At 37.9% G+C, this 22,357-nt stretch overlaps 1 protein-coding gene across 7 annotated transcripts in view; it reads left to right on the forward strand.

The window, feature by feature from the left end:
• The first annotated feature begins 611 nt into the window (after positions 1-611).
• The window catches only part of BTBD10 (BTB domain containing 10), a 71,864-nt gene continuing 50,118 nt past the window's right edge, over positions 612-22,357 (forward strand). For 3 of the 7 annotated variants that reach the window (XM_067749841.1, XM_067749842.1, XM_067749843.1), the window contains exon 1: positions 612-800. The gene's annotated coding sequence lies outside the window, so the exon portion shown is untranslated. Of the gene's footprint in view, positions 835-1,323; positions 1,372-22,357 lie in introns of all 7 variants that reach the window. The other 4 variants (XM_067749849.1, XM_067749847.1, XM_067749846.1 and 1 more) reach the window with 4 other exon arrangements.

Below are 22,357 nucleotides of genomic sequence, written 5' to 3' on the forward strand. Positions count from 1 at the left end.
GTAAAGTTGAGTGACCGAAACTCTATTACCGGCACCTTCTGCCACAAGAAGCAATAATATCCCATCCAGGTTACTGTCGACGTTCCACAGGAGCCCAACTGCAAGAGCTCCAGATGGCACACCGGTTCCCGCCAACCCAGCGTTTAAAAACAAACAGCTGCGGACGCTAGGCAATAGAAGGTGGCCCTCACTAGGACCGCCTTTCCTCAACCCAGGCCGGTTAATACCCGCCAGCTGAGCCGCCAAAGGCGAGTTTGGAGTTCGCTCAGTTGAGGGAAACGCTTTCCTTGAGTAAACTCAGCGTCCTTGAGGTATTCTCCAACTCTGGGCTGGAGACGCTGTCCACTTTTTTCTAACGGTGACAGGAAATCAAGGAAAAACGTGGGATTCAAAGATTTGGGGGGTAACTCTGCTCGCAGCCACTCAGATTCGAAGCTTGCGGTTGATCCCGACCTGACGTCTGTGAGGACCCGCGCCTTACACTCTGCGTCGCCTGCCCCCAGGCTCAACGCCCACCCCATGCAGCCACTCCCTCAACCGCCCGCCCTCTTCGCGCCCCGCCCAACTCCTGAGCGGCGAGCCACCATTCTCGCGAGAACTCAGCTAATCTCGCCTTTTTGAACAGCGGGATCTCGCGAGAAGCAGCTTAGGAGCCGGCCTGTAACCTGCTGGGGCGGCTCTTCTAGTCGCAGCTGCCGCAGCGTCCGCCGCCTCAGACACCTCCGGACGGATTCAGTTGTGGGGGAAGCGGAGGTGTCGCTGGCCCCGGCCTGTGCCTGGACACTCAAGGGGGACTACAGGTTCGAGGGTGACTGGACTCAGCTGGAGAACTCGGTGGGGGCGGCGTTGGAGGCTGGGCTTTGGTGGGGACGGAGGGCGAGTTTGGGCTTGAGAGCCGGACTCCTCTGGTGGTGGTCTGGACGTCCCGGACCCTGCTAGGGGACCGTGGGTGAGGTTCTGGGCTCTGGCCGCTGGCGCCCAGTTCGGAGAGGCAGGGAAGGGAGTTGGGTTTCGGGGGTGCTGTTTTTGGGTTGGGAGTCCTGAGGCCTTTCCCCGGAGATGAAGGCGGTACCCTTAACCCTCCTTAACAGGGCAGAGGAACAGTTGTGCGCCGCCCCTTTTCTGTCATCCTGGGTTAACGCCGCGAGGTCCTGAGGAGGGTGCATCACAGTAGGAGCTAAGGTGGCCCGAGTCTCGCTTTGGGTGAAGAGTGAGACCCCAATAAGGTGTTAAGTGGTTTTATGCTGTAATGGTATCACGTGCGGTAACGCTTTGTTTTCCCCAAACTTGCACAGAAAAGCTGCTTATTTTTTTCTTTTTCAGATTCAAGTCTCCTAACACCCTTTATCCTCGGGAATGGGGTGCAGGGAGGTGAGACATCACTTAGTGATTTGTTAGTGTGGGCGCAATGTGACCATCACTGGGCTTCACAGATTTCGTACTAATCTTTCTCCTCAGTATTTTGAGTTCATGATAAGTCACTAGTCCTGACATGCTAAAGATAGAGCATCACTCGCTTGTCGCTTTATGCACTTAGCATATAAAATTTACTTAAATGTTTTTTAATCTTTAAGAGTCTTCATGCTTTTTATTTAAATTAACAATATCAGAGAAAAATCACAGTATATTGATTTTCTTTGGACAACTGGGTACACCCCCCCCTACAATTTGATCAAGACTTTAGAGAGGGAGTTACAGATAAATTTTGAATGAAATAGATTGTAGAAATTGGTATAAGAGATATAATAAGGAGTGCAACTATACCAGCCAAAAAAGTTTCTGTACTGGAGAGCCCGTCCAGGACTGAAGCCCAGGCCTTGAAAATGAGGACTCTAGTTGTCATTAGAATACAAAGCGGAAAGCAGTAGAAAATACTTGGGGGAGGATTTGATGGTGGATAAAGACTGTTAAAAAAGTGTGTGAGGAGAATTATTTTTGAAGGTGTAAATGTGTTTCATAAATTTCCTAACATTTCTCAGAGTTTATGACCTAACTGCTATTACACATAAAAAAGTGGGAAGGAAGGTTCTGAAGCATGGAGTATGGCAAGGAACCATGGAGTCAGGAAAGCTTTCAGTGTCTTGACAATGTTTTTGGGATTTCACCTTTTTTTTTCTCCCAAAAAAACTTTCAGGTGGGCTTTTTACATTCTGTATGTCACCCTTCCACCAATCTGAATTTTTTTCTTTCTCAACCTTTCTTCTAAGCCTTGTGAAAATTTTTTATTATTAACCGTGGAGTTACAAACCAGTATGTCCTGCTTTATGGCTTTTTACATTAGGTGGCTTAGTGAAGTGTTGAAGTGATCTGGAAAATATTATGCACCTTTCAGAGGAATAGGTTATGAATAGCAAACTCACATGCCTCCAGATACTACACATATGAAAATAAAAATGAGTGAAATACACTAAAGAGTTTATGCCTCATCTAAGAGGGATATCCAGTTCTCACGTTCACCTGATCAGTGCCATAATGAATATGGGCCCAGTGTTCAGCCTTCTCAAGAGAACACAGGAAATCTAAATTTTTGCTTGCGGGTCTCCTGACTTTTAAAAATATTGACAGCTACTCGAAACAGTTAAAAATAACTTCATGTGGCCCAAGCAAACCCAAACCTGTCAGTAGTTGTATCCTGCTCTCCAGGTTTGGACCTGTGTTTTGAGTAAGAATTAATAAATTTTACAACTGGAAAAAAAAAGATTTAAAGTAAGTATGCCAATTAGTTTGGAATTTCAGACCTAGGAGTAATTGGGGGAAAATGTCAACTCTTAATTGAAAACAGGTGAGTTTAATAGGCAAGTTTAATAGCCTTTAAATATGGTAGGGCAGATTGAACTGATACTTAGTAATATTTTAACTGGAAATAACTGAAGAAAAACCCTCTCAGTATATATGGTTTAATAACTGAGGGTTCTGAGCAAAGCAAAGGTATCTTGTAAGGGAATTGATTTATTGAGAAGCCCTTTATTGTATTCGCGATTAATATGTAAAATAAATCTAGAAGACCCTCTACTGACTCATCTATGGTTTTGAATGTTTACTGTTTGCTGTACCATCACACTTTGTCTTCCCAGTAATTGACTTTTATTGGAAGCAATATTGATTCCTTGGATTTTATTCCGTGGCTGATGGTGCAGGGGGGGAGGGGCATCGTGAGGGGAAGAAATGGGAAGGGGAAAGTGTGAGGTGAAGCAAGCACTCATGTGCTTCTCTTTTACATTGTGCATTACAAGATTGATTTGAGTTAGCTAGTTTTTCTTGTTAAGAAGAATAGGTACTTTGATTGATTAAACACAGTGCCTTATACATAGGAGAGCTTAATGATATTTGTGGAATTGAGCCCAGTGGATTAAACCACATTTATCCATTAGTGGGAAGTACTTTAATCACATAATCTGATTCATTCTTAGTTGGGCTGCGGGGAATGGGAGTTTAGAGGTCAGTCCTAGGAAAGAAGTGAATCTTAGGCTTATAGAGGGCAAGGTGAAGTCTTCCATGGGAGTAAGGGTGAGAAAGGAGGCTAGGTGAAGGAGAGAGTTTGAAAAAGCAAGATAGAAATGGTCAAGTACCACTTAGTCTACCGTGCAGTTTTACAAAGAGCTCTGCTTTTTACAACTAAATTTATCATAACTTATGCAAAGACTACATAGAATATTGTTTTTTTTAATAGATCTTCATTGGAGTATAATTGCTTCACAATACTGTGTTAGTTTCTGTTGTACAGCAAAGCGAATCAGCCACATGCATACACATGTCCCCATATCCCCTCCCTCTTGAGCCTTCCTCCCATCCTCCCTATCCCACCCCTAGGTCATGGCAAAGCACCGAGCCGATCTCCCTGTGCTATGCTGCTGCTTCCCACCAGCCAGCTATTTTACATTCGGTAGTGTATATATGTCGTTGCTACTCTCACTTCGCCTCAGCTTCCCCCTCCCACCCCATGTCCTCAAGTCCATCCTCTATGATCCTCTATGTCTACCTCTTTATTCCTACCCTGCAACTAGGTTCATCAGTACCTTTTTTTTTTTCTAGATTCCATATATATGCGTTAGCATACGGTATTTGTTTTTCTCTTTCTGACTTCACTCTGTATGGCAGACTCTAGGTGTGTCCACCTCACTACAAATAACTCAGTTTTGTTCCTTTTTATGGATGAGTGACATTCCATTGTATATATGCGCCACATCTTTATCCATTCATCTGTTCACCCACCTCCTAGAGTAACGAAATAGAGTATTGGTTTTTAATCAGGACTACTTTGGGAGTTTGCAGACTTAGTTTTCTTTCTTTTAGCCCAGTCTTCTTAGGTCAAGTTAGTCTAATACCTCTTCACCCAATCCTTGCCTCTCTCTGGTGTGGGAAGTGAAATAGGAGAAGATGTGTATTCTGTGAGATGTTCCTCTTTGAGAGTTTAAAAAAATCCTGAAGAATCTGTTATGTATTTTTGGAGATTATGTTTGTTGAAGGAAGAACCATCATTTTCCTCTCCCCATGTTTCTACATGACTTGTAAAGTAAGGAAGTTCTCTTGGAAGTAGCTTTCCCCCTTCTTTCAACTCCTTGGGTGAGATGCCCTCTCAAGGAAGGATTAGGTGAGGACTGGAGAAGGAATTGAGTATGCTTTTGCTCAGTGACATCTGGTTCTGTTTTTAGAGCTCTCAATTCTTAGGACATAACATTCTCTACTCCCCTGTAGGGTGGATTTATCTGAGCAGCCTGGACCCTATGAGGGAGAAGAAAATAAACATACAGTTCTAAGTTTAATTTACAATTGAAGTTAATAGGTAGCTGTTTTGGCCACTGATTTCAGCTATAATTTTACCTTTGTCTGACTCCTTTGTTTCTTTGTTGGTTATAAACCCACAGTAAGGGAGAAGGATGCTCATTAATGGAAGAAGAACTATTTTGAAATCTTGTCTCCTCTTGGATAGAATGTTTATTAGGGTTTAAGCTAATGTTGCATTTCCCAACTATGGCTTGCTCTGGTTTGCTTTGGCATCTTGAAACTGAGAACTGCCTTGTTAAGCAGGTAGCAATCTAGAGCTCAGAGGTGGAAGGTAAGCAATCAGAATTCAAAGAGATCCTCTTTGGGAGAGGATTAAGAGGTTGGTAAATGTTCGATGTAAGCAGTGAGAATACAATGAGCTAAAATACTTGAAATAGTAGAAACTTGACATTAAAGAGGAAAGATTTTATGTGGAATATGTGACCTTATGTCACAGAAGATTTCTGAAGATTTGTAAGATGCTAAAAGGTATCTATGCCAATAAAAGCATCTTTTTAAATCCTAATTAATAGTTTAATTATATTTTTCTGTTTAAAAATGTAAGATATCTGATTACATGGTACTTATTTTTATCTTTGTAGTTGAAATGAATGGTCTGTTAGTACTTTTGGTCATGAACTGAAATTAACATTTGTTATTTGGTTGAGGGTGAGTCTGTCATAGTGAAGTACTAATTGAAGTACTTGATTAGAAACTATGAATAACACTTTTCTAAGGTCATTTAACATTGTAATCATACTTTTCTTTTCATTGTAATCATACTTGGAATACCTTATTTGGGATCACTTAGATCTGTGTTTAAAGCCGACTGTTAGCTTTATGACATAAGTTACTTAACTACTCTGAGCTGTTGTTGGGTCACATGAAAAATGGAGGTAGAACACAATTGTCAGGAGTTTAAGAATGAAATTAAATAAAATATACACAAGGGCTATGTAAATAGTAAAGTGAATATAACTTGTTAGCACTTTGTACTGTGTTTATGCTCAGAAAATAGCATACTGTCTGGTGATCTTAAGACACATCAGGGGAATTTACATTTACATCTAGCTGTCTCATTTGTAGGGAACAAATTCAAATGGCTATTTGCAGCCTTGACAATATGACTCTTCCACTGGAAATTACAAAAGTTTTTTTTTCTTTTTCTTTATTCTAGTCCACAATGAACAGGAGGAACCTCTTTCTTTTCATGTTGGCATTGACTATCCATTGACACATCTGGTATTCTAAGTAATCTTTTAAAAATTGAAATATAGTTGATATACAATATTATGTTAATTTCAGGTATACTACATAGTGATTTGACATTTGCATATATTGTGAAATGACAATAAGTCCATTAACTATCTGTCCTGATAAAACTTACTGTATAATAGTACTGACCATATCCTTATGCTGTATATTACGTCTCTGTGGCTTGTTTCGTAACTGGAGGATTGTACCTCTTAATCCCCTTCACCTATTTCAACCCCCCACCTGTCTCCCCTCTGGATACCACCTGTTTGTTCTCTGTATCTGTGAGTCTGTTTTCATTTTGTTTTGTTTTTTAGATTCCACATATAAGTGAGATCATATGGTATTTGACTTATTTCATTATAGTATAATACTCTCTAGATCCATCCATGTTGTTGCAAATGGCAAGGCTTCTTTTTTTTAATGGCTGAAAAATATTCCGCTGTATTTATATACCACATCTTCTTTATCCATTCGTCTATTGATGGGAACTTAGGTTGCTTCCATACCTTGGCTCTTGTAAATAATGCTTCATTGAACATAGGGTGCACATATTTTTTCAAATTGGTGTTTTTGTCTTCTTCAGGTAAATACCCAGAAGTTAAATTGCTGGATCATATGGCAGTTCTATTTTTAATTTTTTGAGAAACCTCTATACTGTTTTTCCTTCTGGCTGTACCAGTTTACATTTCCACCAACAATGCACGAGGGTTCCCTTTTCTCCATCCTTGCCGATACTTGTTATTTATTGTTTTGTTGATGATAGCCATTCTGACAGGTGTGAGGTGGTATCTCATTGTGGTTTTAATATGATTAGTGATCTTTTCATGTGTCTGTTGGCCAGCTGTATGTCTTCTTTGGGAAGATGTCTAGGTCCTCTGCCTATTTTTTAATTGGGTAGTTTGTTTTTTTGATGTTGAGTTGTATGAATTCTTTGTATATTTTGAATATTAACCCATTGTTGGATATGTTGTTTGCAAATATCTTCTCCCATTCAGTAGGCAGCCTTTTCAGTTTGTTGATAGCTTCCTTTGCTGTACAAAAGCTTTTTAGTTTGATGTAATCACATTTGTTTATTTTTCTTTAGTTTCTCTTGCCTGAGGAGACAGATCCAAGAAAATATTGCTAAGACTTATGTCAGAGAGCTTACTGCCTATGTTTTCTTATAGGAGTTTTATAGTTTCAGGTCTTACATTTAAGTCTTTATTCCATTTTGAGTTTGTTTCGGTATATGCTATGAAAAATTAGTACATTTTGATTGTCTGTATGTAGCTGTCCTGTTCTCCCAACACCATTTATTGAAGAGGCTGTCTTTTACTCATTGTATATTCTTGCCTCATTTGTTGTAGATTAATTGACCATATAAGTGTGAGTCCATTTCTGGGTCCTGTATTCTGTTTGTTGATCTGTGTGTCTGCTTTGATTTGTAGTGTAGTTTGAAATCAGGGTGCATGATATTCCAGCTTTGTTCTTCTTTCTCAAGATTGTTGGCTATTTGGGATCTTTTGTTTCCATACAAATTTTAGAATTACTAGTTCTAGTTCTGTGAAAAATACCATTGGTATTTTGATTTAGACTGCCTTGGGTTATATGGTCATTTTAACAATATTAATTTTTCTATGAGCATGGTAAATCTTTCCGTTCGTTTGCGTTGTCTTCAGTTTTCTTCAATGTCTTATAGTTTTCTGGGTCCAGGTCTCTTATCTCCTTAGATGTATTCTTAGTTATTTTATTCTATTTGATGCAGTTGTTAATGAGATTGTTTTCTTAATATCTTTTTCTGATAGTTTATTGTTAGTGTATAGAAATGCACAGATTTCTGTATACTGATTTTGTATCTTGCAACTTTACTGAATTTATTAGTTTAGCGGTTTTTAGTAATGTGTTTAGGATTTTCTATACTTAAAACATGTCACCTGTAAACTGGGACAGTTTTATTTCTTCCTTTCTAATTTGGATTCCTTTTAATTCTTTTTCTTGTCTGGTTGCTATGGCTAGGATTGCCAACACTATGTTGAATAAAAGTGCGAGAGTGGGCATCCTTGTCTTGTTCCTGATTTTAGATGAAGTGCTTTCAGCTTTTCACTGTTGAGTATGGTGTTGGCTGTGGTTTTGTAATATATGGCCTTTAATATGTTGAGGTATGTTCCTTCTATACCCACTTTGTTGAGAGTTGTTATCATAAATGGATTTGAAATTTGTCACAGGCTTTTTCTGCATCTGTTGAGATGATAATATGATTTTTATTCTTCAGCTTGTTACTGTGGTGTATCACTTTGATTTGCGTTTATTGAAAAATCCTTGTATCCCTGGGATAAATCCCACTTGATCATGGTATATGATCCTTTTTTATGTATTGTTGAATTCAGTTTGCTCATGTTTCGTTGAGAATTTTTGCATCTGTGTTCATCAGAGATACTGGCATGTAATTTACTTTGTGGTATCTTTGCATGGTTTTGGTATCAGGGTGATAATGGCCTTGTATAATGAGTTAAGAAGCATTCCTCCCTCTTCAATTTTTTTGTAATAGTTTAGGAAGGATGAGTGTTAACTCTTCTTTAAATGTTTTGTAGAATCCACCTGTAAAGCTGTCTGCCTGGACTTTTGTTTGTTGAGAGTTTTTGTTTTTTTTAATTGATGCAATTTCATTACTGGTAATTGGTCTGTTCATATTTTTTTATTTCTTCCTGATTCATTTTTGGGAGATTTTTATGTTTCTAGGAATTTATCCATTTCTTCTAGATTGTCCATTTTATTGGCATATATTTGTTCTTAGTAATCTCTTACGATCCTTAGTGTTTCTGTGGTGTCATTTCTGATTTTATTTCTTTCATTTCTGATTTTATTTGGGCCCTCTCTTTCTTGATGAGTCTGGTTAAAAGTTTATCAGTTTTGTTTATCTTTTCAAAGAACTCGTAATTTCATTGGTGTTTACTTTTTTAAAATTTTTAATTTTTTTAGTCTCTATTTCATTTACTTCTGCTCTGATATTTATGATTTCTTTCCTTCTTCTAATTTCGGGTTTGTTTGTTCTGCTTTTTCTAGTTCCTTTAGGTGTAAGTTTAGGTTGTTTATTTGAGAGCTTTCTTGTTTCCTGAGGTAGGCTTGTATCACTACAAGCTTCTTTCATAGAACTGCTTTCGATGTGTCCCAGAGATGTGGATTGTTGTATTTCCATTTTCATTTGTTTCCAGGTATTTTTTGATTTCCTCTCTGATTTCCTCAGTAAACCATTGGTTGTTTAGTAGCATGATTTTTTAGCCTTCCCATGTTTGTGTCTTTTGTAGTCTTTTTCTTGTAGTTTGTTTCTAGTCTCATACTGTTTCCAGAAAAGATACTTAATATAATTTCAGTATTCTTAAATTTATTGAGGCTTGTTCTGTGGCCTAGCTTCTGATATGTCCATTTGTGCCAAAAAGAATGTGTATTCTGCTGGTTTTGGATGAAATGTTCTATACATATCTATTAAATCCATCTGGTCTAATGTGTTATTTAAGGCCAATGTTTCCTTATTGATTTTCTGTCTGGATGATCTGTCCATTGATGTAAGTGAGGTGTGAAAGTTTGCTACTGTTATTGTATTAGTGTCAGTTTCTCTGTTTTTGTTTATTAATATTTCTTTTATGTATTTAGGTGCTCCTATGTTGGGTGCATATATATTTACAATTGTTATATCCTCTTGTTGGCTTGACCTGTTTATCATTATATAATGTCCTTCTTTTACTCTTGTTACAGTCTTTGTTTTAAAGTCTATTTTGTCTGATACAAGTATTGATACTCCAGCTTTCTTTTCCTTGCCACTTGCATGGAATACCTTTTTCCATCCCCTCAATATCAGTCTGCATATAACTTTAAATCTGAAGTGAGTCTCTTGTAGGAAGCATATATATGGTTTTTTCTTTTTTTTTAATCTGTTCAGCCACTGTCTTTTGAATGGAGCGTTTAGTCCATTTACGTTAATTACTGATAGGTATATACTTTTTCCATTTTAATTCTTTGCTGGTTGCTTTTGTAGTTCTTTGTAGTTCTTCTCTTCTTTTGCTTTCTTCCCTTGTGATTTTTTTTTTTTTTTGCATTACGCGGGCCTCTCACTATTGTGGCCTCTCCCGTTGCGGAGCACAGGCTCTGGACACGCAGGCTCAGTGGCCATGGCTCACGGGCCCAGCCGCTCCGCGGCATGTGGGATCCTCCCAGACCAGGATTGCACCTGTGTCCCCTACATCGGCAGGCGGACTCTTAACCACTGCGCCACCAGGGAAGCCCTTTCCCTTGTGATTTGATGACTGTCTTTAGTGTTATGTTTGAATTTTATTTTTTTGTGTGTGTATGTATCTATTACAGGTTTTTGGTTTGTGGTTATGATGAGGTTAACAAATAGCTATATGCACGTGTGTGTGTGCACACACACACGTATGTGATTGTTTTAAGTTGATAGATCTCTTAATTTTGAACAGATTCTAACCACCCTGAATTTTTACCCCCTGCACATTTAATATTTTTCACATCATATTTAAAATCTTTTTGTTGTTGTGTCTTATTATGGATATATATTATTACTTTTGTCTTTAGCCTTCCTATTAGCTTTATAATGGTTGATCTATTACCTTTACTGTATGTTTGCCTCTACAAGTGATATTTTTCCTTTCATAATTTTCATATTTCTAGTGGTGGCCTTTCTGTTTAGAGAAGTTCTTTCAACATTTCTTGTAAAGCTGGTTTAGTGATGCTGACCTCATTTAGGTTTTGCTGGTCTGTAAAAGTCTGTTTCTGCTTCAAATCTGAGTGATAACCTTGCTGGATAGAGTATTCTTGGTTCTAGGTTTTTTTCTTTCATCACTTTGAATATATCAGGCCAGTCACTCTGGCCTGCAGCTTCTTCTGAAAAGCTGATAGTCTTTTCGGAGTTCCTTGTATGTACCTAGTTGGCTTTTCTTTCACTGCCTTTAAGATTCTCTATCTTTAACTTTTGCCATTTTAATTATAATTTGTTTTGGTGTGGACATCTTTGGGTTCATCTTGTTTGGGACTTTCTGTGCTTCCTGAACCTGAGTGTCTTTTCCTTTCCTAGGTTAGGGATATTTTCAGCTGTTATGTATTCAAGTAAGTTCTCTGCCCTCTGTCTCTCCCTCTTCTCCTTCTGGGACCCCTATAATGTTAGTATGCTTTATGTTGTCCCAGAGGTCTCTTAAACTAAGCTTATTTTTAAAAATTCTCTTTTGTTTTTTTCTCTTCAGCATGGGTGATTTCCAGTACTGTCTTCCAGATTGCTGATCTGTTTTGCTGTATGATCTAATGTACTGTTGGTTTCTTGTAGTGTATTTTTTATTTCACTTTATTGTATCTGTTTGGTCCTTCTTTGTATTTTCCAGCTATCTGTTTGGTTCTTCTTTGTATTTTCCAGCTATTTCCAGCTTCTCACCATGTTCATTCATTCTTCTCCTGAGTTTGTTGAGTATCTTTATGATCACTACCTACCTTGAACTCTTTATCAGGTAGATTGTTTGTCTTCACTTCATTTAGTTCTTTTTCTGAGGCTATACGTCTTGTTCACTCATTTGGAATATATTCCTCTATCTCCTCATTTGGCCAAATTGCTGTATTTCTTTTGGTGTATTAGGTAGGCTGCTTATGTTTCCTGATCTTGAAGTGGCCTCATGTAGGAGATGTCCTATGGGGCCCAGCAGCACACTCCACTCTGGTCACCAGAGCTCTATGCTCTAGAGGTGCCTCTTATGTAGGCTGCATGAACCTTTATGTTGTGCTGGGGCTGAGTACTGTGATTGTGCTGGTAGGCAGGGCTGTCTGCTGTCCAGTTAGCTGTGCCTTATGTGGTGGCTGCAAGCCTCCCGGAGGGCAGGGTTGGCTTCTTGTGTGGCTCTCTACAGGGCCTGGTGGGCACAGGGCTGGTGCTGGCTCATTGGAGGGTTGTGTTGGGTCCCTGGCACTAATTGGCTAGAGGGAGGATTCCAAAATGGAGCTTGTCTGTACAGGTGTTATCATGGTAGAACAAGCTCCACAAAATGGCTGTTGCCATCATTTCCTCCCCCAAGGGGTGTCCCATTTGCCTCCTACCTCTCTGGGAGGCTCTCCAAGATCAGCAGGTGGGTCTCGCCCAAGCTCCTTTCAAACTATTGCCTCTGGTCTGGGACTTGGAGCATGTTGAGATTATGTGTGCTCCCTTTAAGAGCAGAGTCTGTTTCCTAACACCCCTTCCCCACCTCCCATGCTCCCAAATATAAGCTCTCCTGTTTTCAAAGCTAGACATTCTGGGGGCTTGTTTCCTGGTGCACAACCCCTTGGACTGGGGAACCTGCTGTGGGGCCTGGACCCATTGCTCCTTGGGGAGGACCAGTTGTGATATTCCTCCCATTTGTGGGTTGCTGACTGAGTGATGTGGGTCCTGACAATACTGTGTCTCCGCCCCTCCTACCCCTCTCATGTCGTTCCTTTATGTCTTTAGTTTTGGAAAATCTTTTCTGCTAATCTTCAGGTTGTTCTTGTAGATAGTCGCTCTGTAAGTAGTTGTAATTTTGGTGTGTCCGTGGACAGAGATGAGTTCAGGGTCTTCCTACTATACCATCTTGGCCATCTCCTCTATTCTCTGTAATTTGAATGCCAGGTGGAACAGTAGAGAAAAGAGAATATATTGTAGAGAGAAATGGCATGACATTTTAAAAACCGTCTATTGGGATACTGTTAACATCTCTAAAAATTTTTTTATTTTTATTAATTTGGATTATTTTTCTTTAAGATCTTTGACTGTCATTGCTGGTAGCAGATGAATAGAAAATTATCCTGAGTTTTCTATTTGTGGACTGTGTTAAAAATAAATTTAAAAGCTCAGATACCTGAGGAAGTATCTCAGGGCATAATTGTGCAACAAAATGTTTTTATACTTTTCTCATTCTTAGATGGTCATGCAAATAGTGCTGAATTATTTTAAAGGTAATTATTTCATTCAGGGCAGTTTGCTTTATACAATGCAGGATTGAATTTTATTTTTCTCACATCTTGAGAGCAAGCAATGCAGTCTGCTCTGTCCTTTTGTCTCCTAATTTGTTAATTTAGAATTTTCCTAAAGAAGTTCCTGTAAGATGGGTAACTGTGGGACACTATTATTTTCTTCTTGTTGAATATTCCAAATTGCGTGAGTTTCTCTTTTCAAAGAGAGAATATTTAGTTATTAAGAGACTAGTGAAGTTATAAAACTGTAATACTGGAAGTATTTTAAAATCATTAATACTCTAGTGTTTGGAAGAGATAACTAAACTGCAGATTAGGCCTCATTACCTGAGTTTGATAAAACTTATTTATTGTACCATATGAAGAAAACAGCAAAACTTCCATTTTTACTTATTTTTTTAACTCAATCTCTTTTTCGTTTTCATTTTTTGTGTATGTGTAATATATACATAGTACTATTTATATACATGTATGTGCATTGTTTATATATGTATGTGCAGCTACTCAAGTTAGTTGAATTGAAAACATTAAGAAAGGGAAAAAGTGTCATATTTTAGAATAAGAGTGATATGACATCTTTGATCATCTTTGCTTCCCTAGTGAATGATACTTTTTAACAGTAGCCTTGAATACTTGTTGGTTTTGAAATTGTTTTATGAGTACTTTGAAAAATTACTTATAAAAGTAGATTATTTGGAGTAATTTCTTTCTGAATATGAACATGCAATGTATTGCATGCAATTTGGGACAGTCACCAAAAAGCAAAGAAGAAAATGGCATCTTAATCCCATGACCCAATGATAATTGCTTCCAGTCATAAACACATGTATACACATACACGTGCATACACACACACAATTGGGATCATTCTGTATGTAATGACTTAAATTTTTTATTTTGAGAAATTAAAATAATATAACAAATACATAACTAGATTTAAAAATGAACATTCCCTTCCTCCTCCCCTTCCCCCTTTCCCTCTCCTTCCCCTTCCACTATAAATTCTTTGATAAACATATTTCTCAGGATAAAAATTTAAAAGTGGGATTCTTGTGTTAAAATGTGTGATACCCTTCAGGTTTTACAGTTTATATTCCCACAAGCCTGAGTAGCCTTTTCCCCTCTTCTTTAGCCATCACTGGTTATCATGAAAACAAACCAAGAAATCTTTGACAATTTGATCAGTTAAACATCTCACATTTAACTTGGGTTTCTTATATTACTAGTGAGGTTGAATATTTCCTCTTTTCCCCTTTTTGGCAGCCAGTATTCTTTTTGTAAATTGCTAACTTAATGAACTCTGTGTGTTTTTCCATCACAGTGTTCAGATTTTTTTAATATGGATTTATAAATATTCCTTATATTTAAGATTAAAATCTTATCTATTTGTTATATACATTTTTATAGCTTTTCATTTATCTTTTATAGTTTGAATTTTTATGTAGTCTAACCTAATGCTTTTTGAAAGTGGTCTGCAGTCCCAATTCTGATCCCTGATGAAGTTTTCACTAGTCTTTGTTGCAAATGTGAGCATAAAGTGTCTGACTGCACGTTCCTGTTTCTCATATTTTTTTTCCTCTGATTTGAGGCTTAGAAATTCCTTCTTTATTCTGAGAGTCAGATAAATGTTCATTTATATTTTTTTCTTAATTCTTTATGGTTTTGTGTTCTACTTTTATTTTTTTTTAATAATGTGGAATTTGGGAGGGATAATATGTGAGGAAGGAAAGGATCTTCTGCCGAAATAGTTGATCAATATTTTAGAACCTCTCTATCTAACCTTGAATCTGTCATCTAGCTATCTGTCTCTTAGTGATTTGAAATGTGACCAGTAGCACTTTTTATTTTCTGGGCATAGCGTTTTGATGGGTTGTGTATTAAACTTGAGAGACAGTATAGTATGGTGGAAGAAGCACTGAATTTGACTGTACAGATATGTATTTGAGTCCTAGTTTATTTATTAGCTAGGTGACATAGGCAAATAACATAATCCCTTTAAGCCAGTTTCTCAGTTTTTAAAAAGAAATCACCTTTATATAATAGAGGATACCTCTTGTGTCTTGTAGGCTTGATATATGGATTAGCGTAGAAAATGTATATGAAAATCCACCTTATTATCCAAGGCTTCCTGAATTAGATACTAGCATCTAGCTCCTGTAGCTCTATCCTGCTTGAAAAATCTCACTGCATATTTTGGTATAGTTCATTTAGTGCTGAGGCATATCTCATACCTACCACCAGTCTGGTAACCTTTCCAAAGGAGGATGGTTTGAGCTTATTGTTCGGAACCCATTCTGATATGTATTGGTCATTGCTTATTATTCTATCATATATGGTAGTAACAGCCACATATGGCTATTCAAATTTAAGTGAATTAAAATAGAAAATTGAAAATTCATTTCATCAATTGTACATTTCAGGTGTTTTATAGCTACATGTAGCCCGTGGCTACTTTTTGGACAGTGCAGACGTAGAACATTTCCATTATCAGACAAAGTTCTGTTGGGTAATACTTCAGTCTAGAACTTGAATCATACTTAGGGCCTTTTCTAGCCTATTGAATTGAGGGCAGGTAAACAAGCAAAAATCTGAAAGGAATGGAAGGTAATGGGTTAATGAATGGGTCAAAATGCAACAGCATATTAAAAGTTATATGAAAAATGTAACTTATTAAAAAAGCCTCTCAGAGGGAAAAAGAAAACATTGTTTGAGTCTGACTTTGTTTAAAGGGTCATGGAGGAAAAAATAAAACATTGTTTGAGTCTGACTTTGTTTAAAGGGTGCTGGTTCTTAGGAGTTGAATGTAATCTCCTTTGATTTAGGCACTTCATCAGCTTATTGGAGATTTGCCTATATTAAATTTTACGTCAAGGTGATTTGCTTCAACTAAGATGTTTCTGGTTTTGAAGGCAATACTAGTTAGTCATAGAAGAAAAGGAAAAATAGGGACATATGCATAGAAAATAAAACATTAAGTTTTTTTAGAAAATTAAAAAAATCATATATGCTTTTTAGTGAGTTTTAAGAATTTAACACTATAAACAGCATCTAGTTCATTATAATGCTAATTATGTAATGTAGGTATTTAGAAAATGCCTAAGATAGGGAAAGATTTTCAAACATTGATTGAGCTGTTTAAGGTGGGTGGGGGAATAAATGAAATGGTTCTTGAAGTGTTAATGTCTTAAACAAGAAATCAGCAAAATTTCAGTAGAAATTCTATAACAGTAATAAAATCAATGAACTCAGAGATTTTATCTCCAGGTCACCTCTGGAAGATCAAGGGCTGAATATGAGCTGACTTTGGAAGTCTTACATTTTGGTGGATTTGATAAGGAATTCCTTTAAATAGACAAAGTACCCTACTTTTAGTGGAAAATTCATGCAGTTTTATTAAATCTGTTTGTTAGTGTATCCCTAGCAGTTAGCAAAATGCCTGAAAAGGTACTAAGTACTCAATGAATAGATTTTGAATGAAAGCATAAGTCAATTGAATTTGATATCCTGGAACTAGTTACATAAAATTTAGTCAGATATAATCTAACTGATATAATCAGGATACAAAAATATCCTGAATAAAGTTCTCAGCTTTATTTACTTGCCTTATTTTAACTGCAGCAAATAAGAAAAATATAAGTCTTGACATTTGAAAGTGCTTCTATGAGATTTAGTCAGCTTTGAGGAATCTTTTGGGGAATATTAGGAGTCATTTGATAATATCTTTAAAAATGTTTCCAGGGGTATTTGTTATGTTCCCTCTTTTAACACCATTTTCTTAGTGTATAGTTCCTAAGAGCAAGTATTAGCATTAGATACTTCTTGCTCGTTTGAGGATGAGATTCACATGATTGGTGGGTATGATTATACAATATTATTCTTTTTAAAGACAAGCAACTAAGTTAAAGACTCCCTATAAATCTTCATAATTTGCATTTCCTCTTCTCTAGTGTATTCTGTTAAATGAAATGCCTTTGGTTTCTTTCATCTTAATTTTATTAATGAGAACATTTTGTAAAAGTTTACATATAGCGTGTATACTAAGCTGTGGGAACACACATGAGTTATCCTTTGTTCTTGCCCTCAAGGAGTCTTACAGTTTAAGGGAAGACATGTGGCAGAAACATATTCTACCAGTGCATAATGATGGAGTTCAGAACATGCTACCCCAAAGTATGGCACCTTCACATATTGAATATTTTAAGCAGAAGGAATTAGAGCAACAGCATGTGCTGGAGGAACTTCTGACCTGCCTCTAAAGCAGGTCATAAAACCCTCATGAGAGGTGTCCCTATGCCTAGAGGAAAGGAGCATCTTTAGCTCCAAAGGTGAAGGAACATAGAAATCTGAACGAGAGATAATGCTAGTAAGTTTTTGTCAATTTACTATACTCTTTCCATGATATTCCAGTCTTCATCAAACTTGGCATAAGAACACTCAGGTTTGTTTCTTCGGGCCTTCATTTGCTTATGAAGGCTCCAGTGTTGAGTAAAGTTTACATTAAATAAACTTGTATGCTTTTCTCTTGTTAATATGTCTTGTTACAAGGATCCCAGTTGAAAATTTAGAAGGGTAGGGGAAAAAGATATTTTTCCTCCCCTACTATATGTATTGACCGTATTTAAGCAATCAGAAACAAAAAACAAAACTATAGGTAAGCAGTAAAATTAAACAAGGAAGAAAATTTTGATAACAAAGCCATTTCCAAATACTTAACGGTAGCCCCCCCTTCCCAATTATGAAAACAATGTATGGTATATTCAAATAGTATAAGAGATACAATGAAAAGTAAGTCTTTCTCTCATTTCAGCCTTTCCTCAGAGGCAACTAGTTAGAAGTTTTATGTGTTATTTCTAGACATTTTAAAAAACGTATAAAAACATTGATGAGTGTTTGCATACATATTTTTAAAATATATTGGAGTATATAATACATATCTGTACTATGCTTTTTAGCATAACGTTATATCTTGGAATGTTTTTCTTATCAGTATGTATCTCATTTTTACTGGTTGCATGATACTGTGGAAATTTTTAACCAATTCATTTCTGGCGAACATTTAGATTGGTTCTAGGTTTTTGCTGTGACAAGTAGTGCTGTGAAGTCAAGGAGATAAAAGAGATGTACGTGTTGTGTGTGTGTGTGTGTGTGTGTTAGTATAGTGGTATGTATAATTAGAACAAGGGCTGAGCAGAATCTTAAACTTTCAGTGACGTACCTAGGCAGAATGTGTTGGACAATAAGATAGACCCTAAAGTAGTTCCCATGATCCCTGCCTCCTGGTGTTCGTGCCTTTGTATAATCCCCTCGCCTTGAGTGTGAGCAGAATTTGTGACCTCCTTCTAACCAAAAGAACATGCTAAAGGTAATGGAATGTTACTTTCCTAGTTATCTTACATAAGACTCCATTTGGCTAGCAGACTGACTATCTACATCATTGTCTTTGAATCCTACTGCCATAAGGAAATGAATTGTTACAATCTCAGTAACCTTGGAAGTGGATCCTTCCCCAATTGAGCCTCCAAATGAGGATGTAATTATGGTTGACACCTTGACGTAGCCTTGTAGAGGACCCAGCTGAACTATGCCGGATTCCTAACCCACAGAAACTAAGATAGTATATGGTATTGTAAGCCACTGGGTTTGTGGTAATTTGTTATGTAGAAAGGAGGTTGTTATGTCCAAATGAGAGAAAAAATTTAATTTTAAGCTTCTTGGATACAGCAAGAATATTCTGGTAAAAATAACTGAAGGAGTTTTCAGAGAGGTTAGAAACTAGGATGATTTGTCTGTTCTTCCAGAGATTAAAATTTACTTTTAAGCTGAGTGAAATATGTTTTACATCATAGTTACTATAGGAATGACATAAGGTTTTTTTTTAATTAATTAATTTATGTATGTATGTACGTATGGCTGTGTTGGGTCCTCGCTACTGCGTGTGGTCTTTCTCTGGTTGCGGTGAGTGGGGGCTACTCTTCGTTGTGGTGTGGGGGCTTCTCATTGCGGTGGCTTCTCTTGTTGCGGAGCACAGGCTCTAGGCATGCGGGCTCAGTAGTTGTGGCTTGTGGGCTTAGTTGCTCCGCGGCATGTGGGATCTTCCCGGACTAAGGCTCGAACGTGTGTCCCCTGCGTTGGCAGGCGGATTCTTAACCACTGCGCCACCAGCAAAGTCGGATGACATAAGGTTTTGATTTAGCTACTGAAACTGTTGCCAGCTATTGTGTTCAAAGTACATGGCTCTTTGATGACCCTGTAAAAGTCTAAGGAAATTTTAATGTTCAGTAGAACAGGGGAAGGTCAGGTGTACCTTGGAGAAATTGGGAAAACTCAAAATGAGTAGAAATCGTATCCTCACTCATTCTTCCCCTGTTCCCTGTGTTGTGATTATTTTATAATTATTATTTAAACCAGGACATGGATGATATCATATTCACCTTTTTATTCCAGCCATCTAGCACATTATAGATGCTCAGTAAATGTTGAGCGACTGTCTAGGAATTCTCATCGTCTCTGGTGATCTCAAAAGGCAAATGGAAAGTTATAAATGAACTAATGAAATATTATGCAAAATTTGTATTTGGTAGTCTACTAGAGAAAGTCAGCAATGTGCCCAGCACTGTGTTATTATATAAGGTGTCCTGTCTTATTTATTCTTTATAATAATTTGATTGGCAGTTATATTAGTAATAGATAAAATAATGGTAAAGAGAATTGTATTATTTTCTTCATTTCACATTTAAGGAAATTGAGGTCTTAGAGGTTAAGAAGCTTGTACAAAGTCATACAACTTAGTTTTATCTGATTCCGAAACCTTTTCTCTAAGTCACTTACTATTGTGGCAGAAGTAGAAAAATTCTCACCAGTTTTCATGATCAAAAATGTGTGTGTGTCATTTACGGCAGTGGGAGGGTGGCTGTGCATTAAGTATGCTTGGGATGGTAAGGGGGGCAGTGTGATGTGGGGGTTTTGATCCAAAAGTGCTTTAATTATGTCATGCTAATATGTTTGACATTTGTAAATATTTATTAAACATCTCTGCTGCTGTTTTTTTCTTTTTAAATTTCAGTGCAATAAAATTCTCTTTCTGGTGTACCGTTCTTAGGAGTTTGGACAGAGGCATACAATTGTGTAACTACCACCACCACCACAATCCAGATACAGATAATTCCATCACCCCCCAGAATTACCTTGTGCTATTACGCTCTAACCTCTTGCTGCTCTATCTATAATCCCTACAGTTTTGTCCTTCTGACAATGTTATATAAATGAAATCATATGGTATGGAACCTTTAAGTCTTGCTTCTTTCATTTATCATAATGCTTTTGAGATTCCATTTTGTTGAGTGTATTAGTAGTGACTCCAGTTACTTACATGTTGTATCATTAGATGCTGTCCCATCTGTGTCTGCAGAGCTGTTGTTTTTCTTTAATCTTTCCCTTTATTCTATGGGTTTGGGTAATTTATTCTATGGGTTGGGTAGTTTTCAAGTTCCTTGATTGTTTTTTTGTTTTTTGGTCATTCCATCTGCTATTGTGCCCATCTAATGGATTTTTCATTTTAGTTCTTTTCAGCTAGAGCTGAGTTTTCATTTTTTGTTTTCACTTATCTATTGAGATTCCCTTTCTGCCACTCATTAAGACCATTTTCTTGTTTTATGCTTTGAATATACTTTCCTGTAATTGTTTAAGTATATTTATAATATGTGCTTTGAAGTCCTTATTTGCTAAATCCTACATCTGGACCTACTTGGAGTCAGTTTCCATTGACTGCCTTTTTACCGTCTTGTTTCTTTGGATCTCGTAATTTTTGGTTGAAATTTTTGGTGTTCTTTTGAGGATTGTCAGGGTTTTTTTTTTTTAATGTATATTTTAAAAATTTATTTATTTATTTTTGACTGCATTGGGTCTTCTTACTGTGCACAGGCTTTCCCTAGTTGCAGCGAGCGGCGGGAGGGGTCTCTTCGTTGCGGCACGTGGGCTTCTCATTGTGGTGGCCTCTCTTGTTGCGGAGCACAGGGTCTAGGTGCGCGGGCTTCAGTAGTTGCGGCACACGGGCTCAGTAGTTGTGGCTTACGGGCTCTAGAGAGCAGGCTCAGTAGTTGTGGCACATGGGCTTAGTTGCTCTGCGGCATGTGGGATCTTCCCGGACCAGGTCTTCAACCTGTGTCCCCTGCATTGGCAGGAGGTTTCTTAACCACTGTGCCACCAGGGAAGCCCAGGGGGTTTCTGTTCTAGTGGACCATTAACTTGCCTGGACTCAATCTGCATACTTTGTTTCCTACACAGTATGAGACAGCTGATATCTGTGCTCAGTTCTTTTCTTCCAGCTACTTGTTTTTTTAGCTTGGTCTCCTGGGGAGTGGGGTAAGGGTTAGTGTTCTCTTGCACCTGTGTAGTTTGGTGGTCAGCCAAAAATTTGGGCAGAGATTATGCTCAGATTTTGGAGCTGATCTGCCTTGTGGTTCCTCTACTTCTGGGGATTCCCTCCTAGTATCTATTTTGTCTTTCTGTAGTGGTCTCTGCTCTCTGACATCCCAAGCCAGTAAGGGCTTCAGCTTTCTGCTGCTTGGGCTGTATGGTTGGGGAATACATTCAGTTTAAAAAGCATCAAACTCATAGATCTTACGCCCTGTAGCTTTCAATTCTTCTATAATCCACCATAGGGGTTACCTGGGGTCTCCCCCCATGCGTGTGTAATTTAACTGAGCAGAGTTTATGCTCAGATTTTTACGCTTCTGTGATTCTTTCATTCCCAGTATGTCTGCCTTAAATTTCCAGCTGCACTTCCAGCCCTGAATTATTTTCTCTACCACTTTGAGCTGTGTGGCTGCCTTCACCATATTTGTAGGGGGTGGGGAGGGCTCTCAGCATAAAAACTTCAAGCTGATCTCATGGTTCTGTACCCTTCCAGTTGGAGTTTTTCAAGAGTAACCTCTTTTGGGCTTCCCTGGTGGCGCAGTGGTTGAGAGTCTGCCTGCCGATGCAGGGGACGTGGGCTCGTGCCCCGGTCCGGGAAGATCCCACATGCTGCGGACTGGCTGGGCCTGTGAGCCATGGCCACTGAGCCTGCGCGTCCGGAGCCTGTGCTCCGCAACGGGAGAGGCCACAACAGTGAGAGGCCCGCGTACCGCCAAAAAAAAAAGAGTAAGCTCTTTTTTTACTACTGTATGCTTTGAGACACTTTCCAAAAAAATGCTATAAAACAATTAAAAATTTTTTTAATCCAAATTTAAATAATTGTTACCTGTATGAGGCTCACATGATCAATTCTCTCGGCTGCATTTGCAGGAGGTTCCTTTTCATCCCTCTGGTTCCTTTTAAAAGCTGCTTCCTCTTGTTCTTTTTCTTTCACAGTTATATCTATATCATGTATTTTGTG

Source organism: Pseudorca crassidens, chromosome 9 (assembly GCF_039906515.1).
Source record: "Pseudorca crassidens isolate mPseCra1 chromosome 9, mPseCra1.hap1, whole genome shotgun sequence".
Lineage (NCBI taxonomy): Eukaryota > Metazoa > Chordata > Mammalia > Artiodactyla > Delphinidae > Pseudorca > Pseudorca crassidens.